The sequence below is a fragment of the Pseudonaja textilis genome, chromosome 2 (genome assembly GCF_049901715.1).
Source record: "Pseudonaja textilis isolate UNSWEBS1 chromosome 2, rPseTex1.2, whole genome shotgun sequence".
NCBI lineage: Eukaryota > Metazoa > Chordata > Lepidosauria > Squamata > Elapidae > Pseudonaja > Pseudonaja textilis.
Genome location: NC_141991.1, coordinates 62702935 through 62714442, shown reverse-complemented (window position 1 = coordinate 62714442; position 11508 = coordinate 62702935). Strand labels below are relative to the sequence as shown.

At 44.0% G+C, this 11508-nt stretch overlaps 1 protein-coding gene across 2 annotated transcripts in view; it reads left to right on the top strand.

The window, feature by feature from the left end:
* Positions 1–9634: 9634 nt before the first annotated feature.
* SEMA3B (semaphorin 3B) overlaps positions 9635–11508 on the top strand; it is a 50875-nt gene continuing 49001 nt past the window's right edge. The window contains exon 1 of one of the 2 annotated variants that reach the window (XM_087924088.1): positions 9635–9739. The gene's annotated coding sequence lies outside the window, so the exon portion shown is untranslated. Of the gene's footprint in view, positions 9740–10972; positions 11176–11508 lie in introns of those variants that run through there. The other variant, XM_026725615.2, reaches the window with a different exon arrangement.

The window sequence follows — 11508 nt, the reverse complement described above, 5'->3', positions numbered from 1 at the left end:
GAGGTCTGAACACTCAGAGGTCTGAACCTCATTTTACAGGGAAGCATTCCCATGATGGTAAATCTCTCACTCGCTCGCTTGCTCTATTTCCATCCCTCCAGACAGTCTTATTGGTTCCATATATGTAGAGGAAAACACAGGAGATCACCTCATATGGGGCTGCTTAAGTTAAACAATTCTCCAAGGCCCAAACCACCAAACGGCCAGACACCGGGAAGTCTTGGCACGTCCCTTCTTCTGAATAGATGACCACACTGAGTCCCCTACATAAGAGTGATAAAGTGACTGCTGTACTTGTTACTTGTCCTCTGAAGATGAAACATGCTAGTACAGAAGATACCAGAGTGGTGTTTGAAGGTCACAGAAACACAGGATTAAACTGCTTTGTCCATGGTGTGTGCAGAAGAAAGATCAACAGATTCATGGACAGTCCAAAACTCTTTTGCCTTGAGACCACAGTTCTCTCAATCTCCTACACAGATTTGTTGGTTTCTATAAGTCACCACATAGGTTCCACATCTCATACCGATTCCTCTTTTTCCCTTCCAAAGAGTTTATTGGGAAAAAACTTAAGAAATGGCTCCAATATGCTGTTGCAAGAGATGGAACATTTATTATCTTACAAAAGCAAATTCACCCCATTTTTTGGAACCCCCCACCAGCTGTTATTAAAACTTACTTCCTAGGCAAGTTGTCAAATTGAACACCAGGGATAGCTGTTTCCCTTCAATTTAGATACTGCATTAAACTATACTTAGATTGGTTTGGCTTTGAATTCTTTTGTTGTGTAGAACCCTACTACTATGGTGTGCAAAATATGGCATATGGTTTAGTACAGATAGTCTGGGCTTACCACCACAGTTGAACCCAAAATTTATGTGGTTGTGAGACCTTTGTTAAATGAATTTTACAACATTTTGCCAGTAACAGTTGTTAAGTGAATCATTGCAGTTGATAAGTTAATAAGTTAATAACCTGGTTGTTAAGTTTATCTGGCTTTCCCATTGACTCTGTTTGTCAGAAGTATGCAAAATATGATCACATGACCCCAGATGCTGCAATGGTCGTAAGTATGAACCAATTGCCAAGCACCTGAATTTTGATCACATAAACATGGGATGCTGCAAAGGACATAACTGGGAAAAACAGTCACGAGTGACTTATTTCAAATGCTGTTGTAACTTTGAACAATCACTAAATGAACTGTTGTAAGTTGAGAACTACTTGTATTGTGCCTCAACTCAACCAGTTTGATTTATTCAAGAAATAATGATTAAGCAAGCAATAATTTAACTTGGGTGAGCCCAGTCATAAGGGCTAGAAGGGATTTTAGCCTCCTGCTGGTACAAGGATGTAGTACTGGAGAGATGACACCACCTGCCTTATCTATTTTATACTTCCAAATCAGTACTATACTTAAATCCTGTTAATGTACCTGACCCTCACCTTGCTCCACTTTTAAGAGCTCCATCATCTTTTCATTTGAGCACACACTGCTTTGGGTAGAGCTTTAAAGTGAGAAGCATAGTTTAAAACAACCGAGTGCATATCTTGCCCTTCCCATCTTTTGGAGCCAGAATCAGTACCAAGCCTCAGGTTGTGAAAAAGGCCAGTGTGCTGTGATAATTACCATATAGGATTAGGACCAGCAGTGGGATCCTACCTATTCCACTATTGGTTCGGTGGCCGCACGTGCATCTAACGTGTGCCCGCAACTTTTCCCACACTAGCTGAGGCTTGAAGCGCCAATCAGCTGAGAGGATAAAGAAGAGAAAAGCGTAGGGACGGGTGGGAGGGCCGATCCTGCTCTGTTCTCTCCTTTCTCCTCTCAACTGATCATCGGAGGCCTTTTTAAAACCAGTAGCATACCACCACTGATTAGGACTGGAGAGAACCAAGTTCAAATTCATGTTTAGCCATTGAAACTCATGGGCGGCTTTGTGCCAGTCGCTGTCTCTCAGCCCAACTTACCTCTCAGGGTTGCTGTTAAGGTAGTAAAAAGAAGAAATTGCATCTTGAGCCCTCAGAGAAAAGGTGCGAGAACACATAAATCCATAAAAAGATCCTTTTTTTTCCTAACTGGGGAAACATTAAGAGGCAGCATGTGAAGGTCCACTCCACAGGTCTTTTTCTAAATCCCATTGTATCTTAAAACTGATTGCCGAAATGGGAGTTCAGCTCTCAAGGACTTGCAGCGCTGACTGTTTGGCAGGGCCTGATGCCCACGGAGTGCCAAGTTATTCCTATTTATGTTTATTTATAGAGCGAAAGTCATCTCTCCCTTCACTCCTCTTCCCTGCCAAGGTCACCCAAATGCCTGAATTACAGCATATCAATATTATGAGAGCCTTCCCCGCCCTGGAGGCTTTCCAGATGGGCTGGGCTCAGCTCAGCTTATACCAGACAGCCACTGGCCACATATAAGCTCGCGTGTCACTGGAGAGCAAATGATTTCAAATAGTGCAGAGGTCAGTCTGTGAGTCGGCATCCTCTAGGTGCTGCTGATAAGAGGTAGAAGGATGGAAAAAGCAAAGCACCAGTTTGCCCTGGTGTTGGACGACCCTTGCTATTTTGGGACACAGGATTGGAAAATAGGAAGCTTCAAAGATTTTTGCTTTCAATTCTTTGGAGGGCAGCCAGGCATCTGGCATACAGATGATCAGTAGAAGGGGAGGGAAGGGGGAAGGGGAAATGAGCAGCTTTCTCTCCACCAATCAGCCAGGTATTGCAATATTTCAAAGAACATTTCTATATCATTTCATGTGAGGCTTCAGGATAACATTTGTCCATCTTCTGCATCTTAAAAACTCACGTTCTTGTATTAATAGTTTTTTCTATGTGCACCTTGCAGGTTTTTCGCATCTCCATCTGCATTTATGATGTACCTTTGACACATATTCAAGGAACGAAGAAAAATATACACATTTCTCCTTTATTATGTCAACCTTGTAAGGAAGGTTAATGCTCCTAGAATGGCATGTTCTATTAGCCAAGACTAGCAGAACAATGTAATACCATAAAGAAGAAACCCATTTATGCCATTAATCTGTTAACATTTAAGGAGCCACAATATTCTCTATTGTTCTCATTACTTCCTAAGATTTGAATACAAACTTTTCTAAAGTTTGGCAGTTCCAGAAAAGCCATGTTGACATGCTATTTTCTCAGACAAAGTTGTGCACTGTTAGGATAATTCAAAACATGCCTGTTTATTTAATTATGCTTGTTTTCATATTATGAACAGCCACTTCTAATGTGCAATTGAATTTACATACCATGCCGAAGCATATCTTCCAAGTTTATTTATTCTGCTTGGGATCACACCGGTGGTCAATTCCTAAAACAAAGTGAAATAAAATGTGTAAATCTAAAAACTGCTCACCAAAGAATTAAGCATACTTAAGCCTATTGTCTTCAGGATTCTTAATTCCATTTAATTCTGTGTTGGATTGTGAGCAATGCTAGCTACGACAAAGGTATGCATAGCAGAATATTTTACAGGTCTCAAACTGCAATCACATGGTATTTTAATTGGAAAGTAGGCCTGAAATAAATGGTATTCACAGGATTTGGCTATAAATCTTAAATTTAGATATGACATTTTACAATGTAAAATAATACATATGCCTAACCTGCTATTCCAGAAAGTTCTTGAAAACATGTACTACTAACTTCTAAGAAGTAGCTTTCTTTCTGCTATAGTACAGTAACTGCTACTTAACACAAAATGCTTTTAACTTAATTTGTTTGACGCTGGGACGTATATAGATGGGAAATTATTTCACAGCTCTGCTGGTGCTGGCTGCTTTCTGTTAAACAGACTGGTAACCAGGGCATTTTCTAAGCAACAGCTATTCTGATTTCATAAAGAGACTCCTTTTGTTTTTTAACCAGCATTGCCTTGTAACAACGACATTCGACTCTTGAAAAGTTCCCAATCGATAACATTAGGTTGCTTGGATTCAGACGAAATGAAACACTTAATTACATATTGCGCAGCTAATTCTGGAATTTACCAACTTGGTGCATGTTGATGGGTATTAATTTACTTAACTTTAAAAGGTTTAAACAAAGTGAGTAAGGATAAGGGTATAAATGTTATCCAGTCATGACAACTGCATGACAACTGAATAGTCAAGAACTGACTATTCTCAAACAGCCTGGACTGATTAACAGAAGTGTGTGTGTGTGTGTGTGTGTGTGTGTAGGCAATTTTTTCCCACATAAAAGAAGCTATGGTGCAACCCACTAAGCCATCACATAATTTTATTTTAACATTTTGAATGATCCAGTCATTGCTTCAGAAAACATGCTTAGCTTGTTATGAAAAGCCAGCAAATGATGATTGTTTTAGTTAATGAGGGCTAAATGATGATTTAGTCTGATTTGTGAACTCGGGCTCTACTTCAGTTCTGGCTCCTTCGTCTGATTTTTGAACCAAGTTCTGCAATGTGCACACAGAGAGAGAGAGCCAATGATATTCCTGATATATCTGTATAGATATCCACATGCAAACATACTCAGAGATTCAGAAGTATTTGCATAGTAATTAAATAAATAGATACAATATTGCAGAGTTTTCATGTTCCATGACCGGAAGGAGGACCTGAGGAGAAGGGATGGTCATGTAAGCCCTAGAAAAGCTCATTGAAGAAACGCCCTTTTGTAGGCATTTTCACAATTGTGTTAAAGGGCTCTCCTCCAGTTCCTGCTTGCACACTTTGTGCTGCCTCGCATGCCTAATAATGACGCCAGAGAGCAGTGCCATCTTTATAGTTCGACGGTTGATTTGCGGCTTCCTCTAGCTTCATTTTTTCCCTTCCACCATCAGCTGAGAGGGGGAAATAGCCACCAATTGCACTCCTGAATATAGGATGGGCTGAGGCTGGGGGTGGGATTAGGACATGGCAAGATTTTAGGGAGGACTAGAGTAGCTGCTCAGCCACCTATCAAATCTCTGTTTTGGAGGAGTACCTCAAAAGGAGCCCAACTACAGGTCGTCCTTGACTTACAATCATTCATTTAGTGACTGTTCAAAGTTACAACAGGATTGGAAAAAAAAGTGACTTAGGACCAATCCTTGCACTTAAGATCATTACAGCATCCCCACAGTCACATTACAGCCCAAGTATATATTTATTAGAATTTTCTGGATCATTTCATTGCCATTTATGACCTTCCCAAGCGGCTTCCAACCAACAATGTCAGTGGGGGGAAACAGGATTCCTTAAATGACCGTGTGATTCAATTAACAACTGCAATGATTTGCTTAATAGTGGCAAAAAGGTGTGATGACCCAGGGTGGGATACAAAACAAACACAGTCACAGAAAATAGGTGAAGCCCCTTTTATTCCTTCACTTTGCTTCCAAGTTCCGAATATCCTTGATGGAAGACAAAAAACTCCCACACAAACAGGTACAAGAAGGAGGAAAAAAGCAACACAAACCAGGCAAGATAAGGTCCACACATAACAGAACACACACTGGGAAGGATGCCAAACTCAGAGAGGAACCATAAACTGGAGATATTTCCAGGCTTTGTTTCCAGTATCCGTCCATACGCAGGTCCATCCTCTTATTCAGTTGTCACAGCTGCAGCCCATGAAGAAGATCAAGGCCTTCTCCTCCTGAGTAGACCACATCTCTCCCCTATCCTCTCCTCCCTGCATGCCCCAGAATGGAGAGGAGGTGGGCCCGGGTCCTTCTCTGACTGCTCAGCTGACCTCTGCCCTTCCCCAGCCTCCTCCACAACCCCCGGAGACGCACTTCCACTCCCTGCCGATTGTTCTTCCACTCCCTCAGAGTCAGTCTCCACCAGGGGCATGACAATCAGGTGCAACTCATTTAACAATCACCTTGCTCAGCGATGGAAATTCTGGTTCCAGCTGTGGTTGTGAGGTGAGGGCTACCCATACCAGTTCTACTATATCATTTTCCTGCGACAACACCAAACCCTTGTCCAAACAGAGAACCCATGCAACACACACCCATCTGAATCTTGACTTTCTGTATGTTGTGTTCCTGAGTAAAGAGTTGGATTTCCCCCTCCTGGATTCTGTCAGGAAAACTTGAAGGAAACCTCACTGAAGTCCATAGAGGATGGGCATCAGCAATAGAAACATGCTCCATGCTGCAGGGCTGCACATGAGCAATGTCACTTTTTGAACAGTGCCATCCACGATGACTGCTTGCTTGGGAGAGAGCAATTTGCATTCCATAGATGATAGGCATCAGCAGTTCATCCCATCTTCAGAATGGCAGAAGGGGCAGGCATAATCTCCTAGTCAGAATAGAACTGGAAGGTTAACCTTGGAGGTCTTTTAATCCAATCCTCTGCTCAAGCAGAAGACCCTGTTGCATTTCAGACAAGTGACTGTTCAGTCCAGAGGTGTCTGGCTGGAGAATTCTGGGAGTTGAAGTCCACAAGTTTTAAAGTTGCCAAGTTTGGTTCAGTCTCTTCTTAAAAACTTCCAGTGATGAAGCACCCACAAGTTGTTTTGGAGACAAGTTGTTCCACTGGTTAATTGTTCTCACTTTGAGGAAGTTTCTTCTTAATTTCTTTTCTCCTTGATTAATTTCAGCCATCGTTTCCTTGCCCCACAAGCTCTGATGCAACCCTATGTTTGCTTATTTGGGAATAAACTGAGCTTAATGGGTTTCCTTACTGATTTCCAAAGAAACCCTCTGCTTCTATGGAAACCAGGTGTCTCATCTACCTGCCCCTACCTGGCTCAAAATGTTCACAGATGGCAGGCTGAGAGACAGTGGGAAGGAAGCCAAAGGGGGTGAACTTTTACTTGAACAATGTGATGCCATTTGTTTAGCAAGACTTGTCAAAGGAAGAAAGGGGAAAAGACAGCATCTTAACTGGAACTGTTGAATTTGAATGAGCACAATCACCTTGGTAGGCTGGGAATAAAATAAAATTGTCATCATGAGATTTTTAGGTGTCACAATAACACAAAGTTTGGCAAGGCTTGAGATGAATCAAAGATGATGGTGATATTAATTTGTTCTTTTGAATCTTACCAGGGCTGCCTAACATACCCACATGCACAACACACATAATTGCACAATTGATTTGTTTTCCAAGTCTCATGTTTAATGCCTGATATTGCCAGATCTGCAATTAGTTCAAGATTCCAGTAACAGACAGAATGGATAAAACTTTAAGGAAGTGGTCAAACCAGTAATCCTAATAGGGCCAAACTCAAAATAGTTTGTACCACTCAACTGAGAAAGTGACATTAAAAATGCAGGACATACTGCTATGGTATCTTCTAACTAGGATTGTTTATTTGTCTCCCCTTCCTCCAAAAAACCTCAAGAACAGCGTATATTCTTTTCACCACAAGCACCTTGTGACATAGACTTAACAGGTGGCAGTTGAAGCATGACTTGAAAAAATAAATATTCTGTCTTATTTCAGCACTAACCATTATATTAACCCAGCTCTCTAAAGTTAGGATACATTCTAAGCTGAAGGCAGGAGCAGAGAGATTACATGGAGGTGGAAGAAACCGTATTTGGTTTAAACCAAAGAACGTATTCTTGAAAGACAGCAATTTACTGTTACAAAAGACTCTTTGTTAGTTTTGCTGTGACAAATTAATAAAGCTACCCCAGCAGAAAATGTTATTAGATGAACTGATATTAAATAACTGAAGCTGATTTGAAAGAATACAATTTAATCCCTTCACCTCCAGTCTGACAAGTTTTTCAGTCTAGACTTTTCAAGAAGGATGTGATGACATGTTGCAAACATCTCTTTTTCGATCCACGTCCAACTTTGACAACAACGGGGTAGGAGTTTTATCTGTTCCCCCACTGGAAAGACTGTGAAAAAGAGGATAATTAATGCAAATGTACAGATGCATTAGGAATAGTCTCTCAGAAATCTATTTCTTCTCCCATGATCAACACAGGAGCCCATATGGCCCATTGGTTTCCGGAAAAGCCTCCTCTTGTAAAGCCCAATAAATTAGGCAATTGTATTTTGATAACCAAGCAAAGAAAAGTTACAAGCCCTGCAGGGGAGCACCAGTCAGTAACCTGTTCTGCAGGATGCTGGCGTGGGGTGGGAGGTTAGGGGGGAGGAAAGAAAGACCCACTCGTGGGAGAGTGGGAGGAAGAGAGAATGGCTTACAGTAAGCAGCCATGAACTTTCTCAGCACCCTGTGCCAAAGACTGAGCCTCTGTTAGCTGAATGCAAGGTCAGAAGGGCCCCAGCATTTGTTCCACCCCCACTGCGCTCACAAAGGAGTCCCAAGAATGGACAATGAAAATTGCAAATACTGGGGTCATAGAGCTTTGAGCAAAAGGAGGCCCCTCTGGGAGTCATATTGCTTGGGTGGGTGCATCGTCTTCTTGGCCAGCTGCCAGCCATGGATGGGGAGGGGGACCACAAATGCAAGTAAGGAGGAAGGCTGCCTTTACAGGGAATGCCAAAGCAAAAATAGGTGGGCTAAGTCATCCGTCCTACCCACACTGCAGAGAGAGCTTAAGCATGATGACAGGCACTGGCAGAGAACATCATGTCAATGCCTACAACTCTCTTTTCCAAAATTTTGGGTGTTTGAGGCTTATGCATTACAGGTAGCCCTCGACTTAACAACCGTTCATTTAGTAACCATTCAAAGTTACAACGGCACTGAAAGAATTGACTTATGACCTTTTTTCAAAGTTACAACCTTTGCAGCATCCCCACAATCATGTGATCAAAATTCAGATGCTGGGCAACTGGTTCATATTTATGACCATTGCAATGTCCCAGGGCTGTGTGATCGCTTTGCTAAGCAAAATTAATGGGGTAGCCAGATTCACTTAACAATCGGGTTAGTAACTTATCACATGCACTGAACAACTGTGGCAAGAAAGGTTGTAAAATGGAGCAAAACTCACTTAACGAATGTCTCACCTAACAACAGAAATTTTGGGCTCAGTTGTGGTCATAAGTCGAGGACTTCCTGTACTGTGATTTCCCAAAGAATAGAAGAACGCCAGAGCACGAATCCATGTGCACACATAAGCCCCTGTCCCCTTCCAAGGCCATCTGATAGAATCAATTTAATCCAAGTCCTCTTCAGTTGTCAAGCCCTGAAGGTAAACCAGACCAGAAACCCAAAGTGATTAACACTAATACTATTTTTTTTATAATAGCAATGGCACTTAGACTTATATACCACTTCACAGTGCTGTACAGCCCTCTCTAAGTGGTTTACAGAGTCAGCACATTGCCCCCAACAATCTGGGTCCTCATTTTTATCCATCTTGGGAGGCTGGAAGGGTGAGTCAACCTTGAGCCTGGTGAGACCCAAATTTCAGGCAGCTGGCAGTCAGCAGAAGTAGCCTGCAGTACTGCACTCTAACCACTGCACCACTGAGGCTCCTCTGAGGCTCATAGTATGGTTATAGCGACAGAATCTCACAAGTCAGAATATTCTTTCCCTTAACTTCCTTCTCTTTATCTTCCTGAGAACTAGGGAAGGTCAAGCCTGAGATGCTTTCTCAAATTACATTTCCGCTTTGGACTCAAATTGCTGATCATTGTCTTGGCTGAGGCTTTCCCTCCCTCCCTCTCCCTCCCTCCCTTCTTCAAGCTAACTCTTAGCGCCCATGACATCAGTATTGCTGGTGGAAGAGGACCAGGACACATTACAGCATCACCTGTGACTTGGCTGGAGGAACTTCAAAATAGCCGTTCAGCAGCTACCAGTAGACCCAAGTCTTCCCTGGCAGGTAATTCACACCAGCAGACTTATTCTTTCTATTCCCAGCCAGCACAGGCTCTGCTCACCTGGATTGATGAGAGAATTGGGGATCTGCCTATCTGGAAGGATACACCTTTGAGGGCAGCATTGTCCCGAAAATTTCAAGGCTGGGTTTCATCTTTAGGATCGTTTCCATCTTTATAGTGTGGAGGTTGAGAAAGAAACGCTGCCCTAGGAGTTCAATGAACTTTTAGCCTGTCAGTGTTTCTCAAAGTTGGAAACTTTTAAGATGGGTGGATCTCAGTTCCCAGCTGGGAATTCTGGGAGTTGACATCCCCCCCCCCCCCAAACCGTAACGTTTTGCCAAGTTTCAGAAACCTTGAACCAGATGCTCTGCTAGCATAATTTCACCTACTTCGAAACGCGGGGAGCCACGCGGGGGCTGCCAAAGAACAACGGACCGCGCTTATAGGCTGTTCTAACCGCAAACCGAAAGGCAGCCGCCGTGAGGAGAATCGCGGGGAGATTTGGGTTGGGTGGGGGGAAGCTTGATGTATCGGTACTTCGCCTCGAACGAAACCCCGGCGAAATAAAACCAGACTAGATAAAATAAACCAGGCTAGAAAACCCAAGTGATAGATGCTAATGCTACCTTCATAATATAGTCATAGTAACAGAATCTCATAAACACACACACACAAATCTTTATGACTTTGGTTTTTCCAGTCCGGTTTATCTACCAGACTAGAAAACCAAACTGATTAAAATAAAGGGAGGGATGGAGGGGGAAAGTATTTTGTTTCTGGGTAACTGACAAGGGGGAAGCACTTTTCCCCTCTCTTCCTCAGCAAACACCACTTTCTTCAGAGAGAGAAAGAGAAGATAGATGGAAGGAGGGAGAGAGAGAGAGAGAGAGACGGTGTGTTCTCTAGGCAAGAAACGGTTTGAAGCTGGCCAGCGCTACGATGGATCCCAGTTCAAACCCCGGCGCGGTTCGGACGGGTCCTTTTAGATTCAACTGAGTCTGAAAAGTGGCCTCGGAAGAGGACCCGGACTCCGTTTGGGGGCCAGGGCCCCGCGCTCCGCTCCTGCCCTACGCCTCTGCTGGCTCCCTCCAGGCGCTGAAGGGAGCTCCACCCAGCCAGGGACTCTTCGGCGCTTGACGTCTGCAGGAGTTACTTCGGACCCGCCGCTTAAGCCAGTTCCTCCCCTTTCGCTTTTGCCGGGTTGGAAAAGAGGCAGGCTGAGGCAAGCGAGGGGCGGGTGGGGTGAGGGGGGAGCGCCGAAAGGAGGGAAGGTTGGCCAGCCCTTCGCGCTTCAGCTTCGCAGCCGGCCGGTCGGTCAGTCAGCCGGGCTGAGGAAAGACAACACCACAGGAGTTGGTGGGATCTTTCTTTCTCGGCTGACCTGCTCCCCTTCGGATTCGGAAGTGGCGCTGAGCGGCCGGCAGGGCTGCGGGATCAGGTGGGTTCCACTTCCTTGTCTCTTCGGGCCGTTTTGGAAATGGGACGTTGTTGCCAACCAGCGAACCGCGCTGATCTCTGAGCCGGGGTGGGGGCGCAGCGCTGGCCGCCTTCAAACCGTTTCTTTCCTCAAGGTGGAGACAGCCCCTCTCCCTCCCTCCCTCTCCCCCCCCTCTCTCTCTATCGGACGCGAGTGGGGTTTGCCGGGGATCTGGAGAGCCTGGAAGAGAAGGGGAAAGTGCCCCTCACTTGTGTTGGTTGCCCAGCGACAAAAAATATCTCCTCTCCCCTAGCACTAGCCGCGGGCTAAACCTGCCTAAAAAAACTCCAGCTA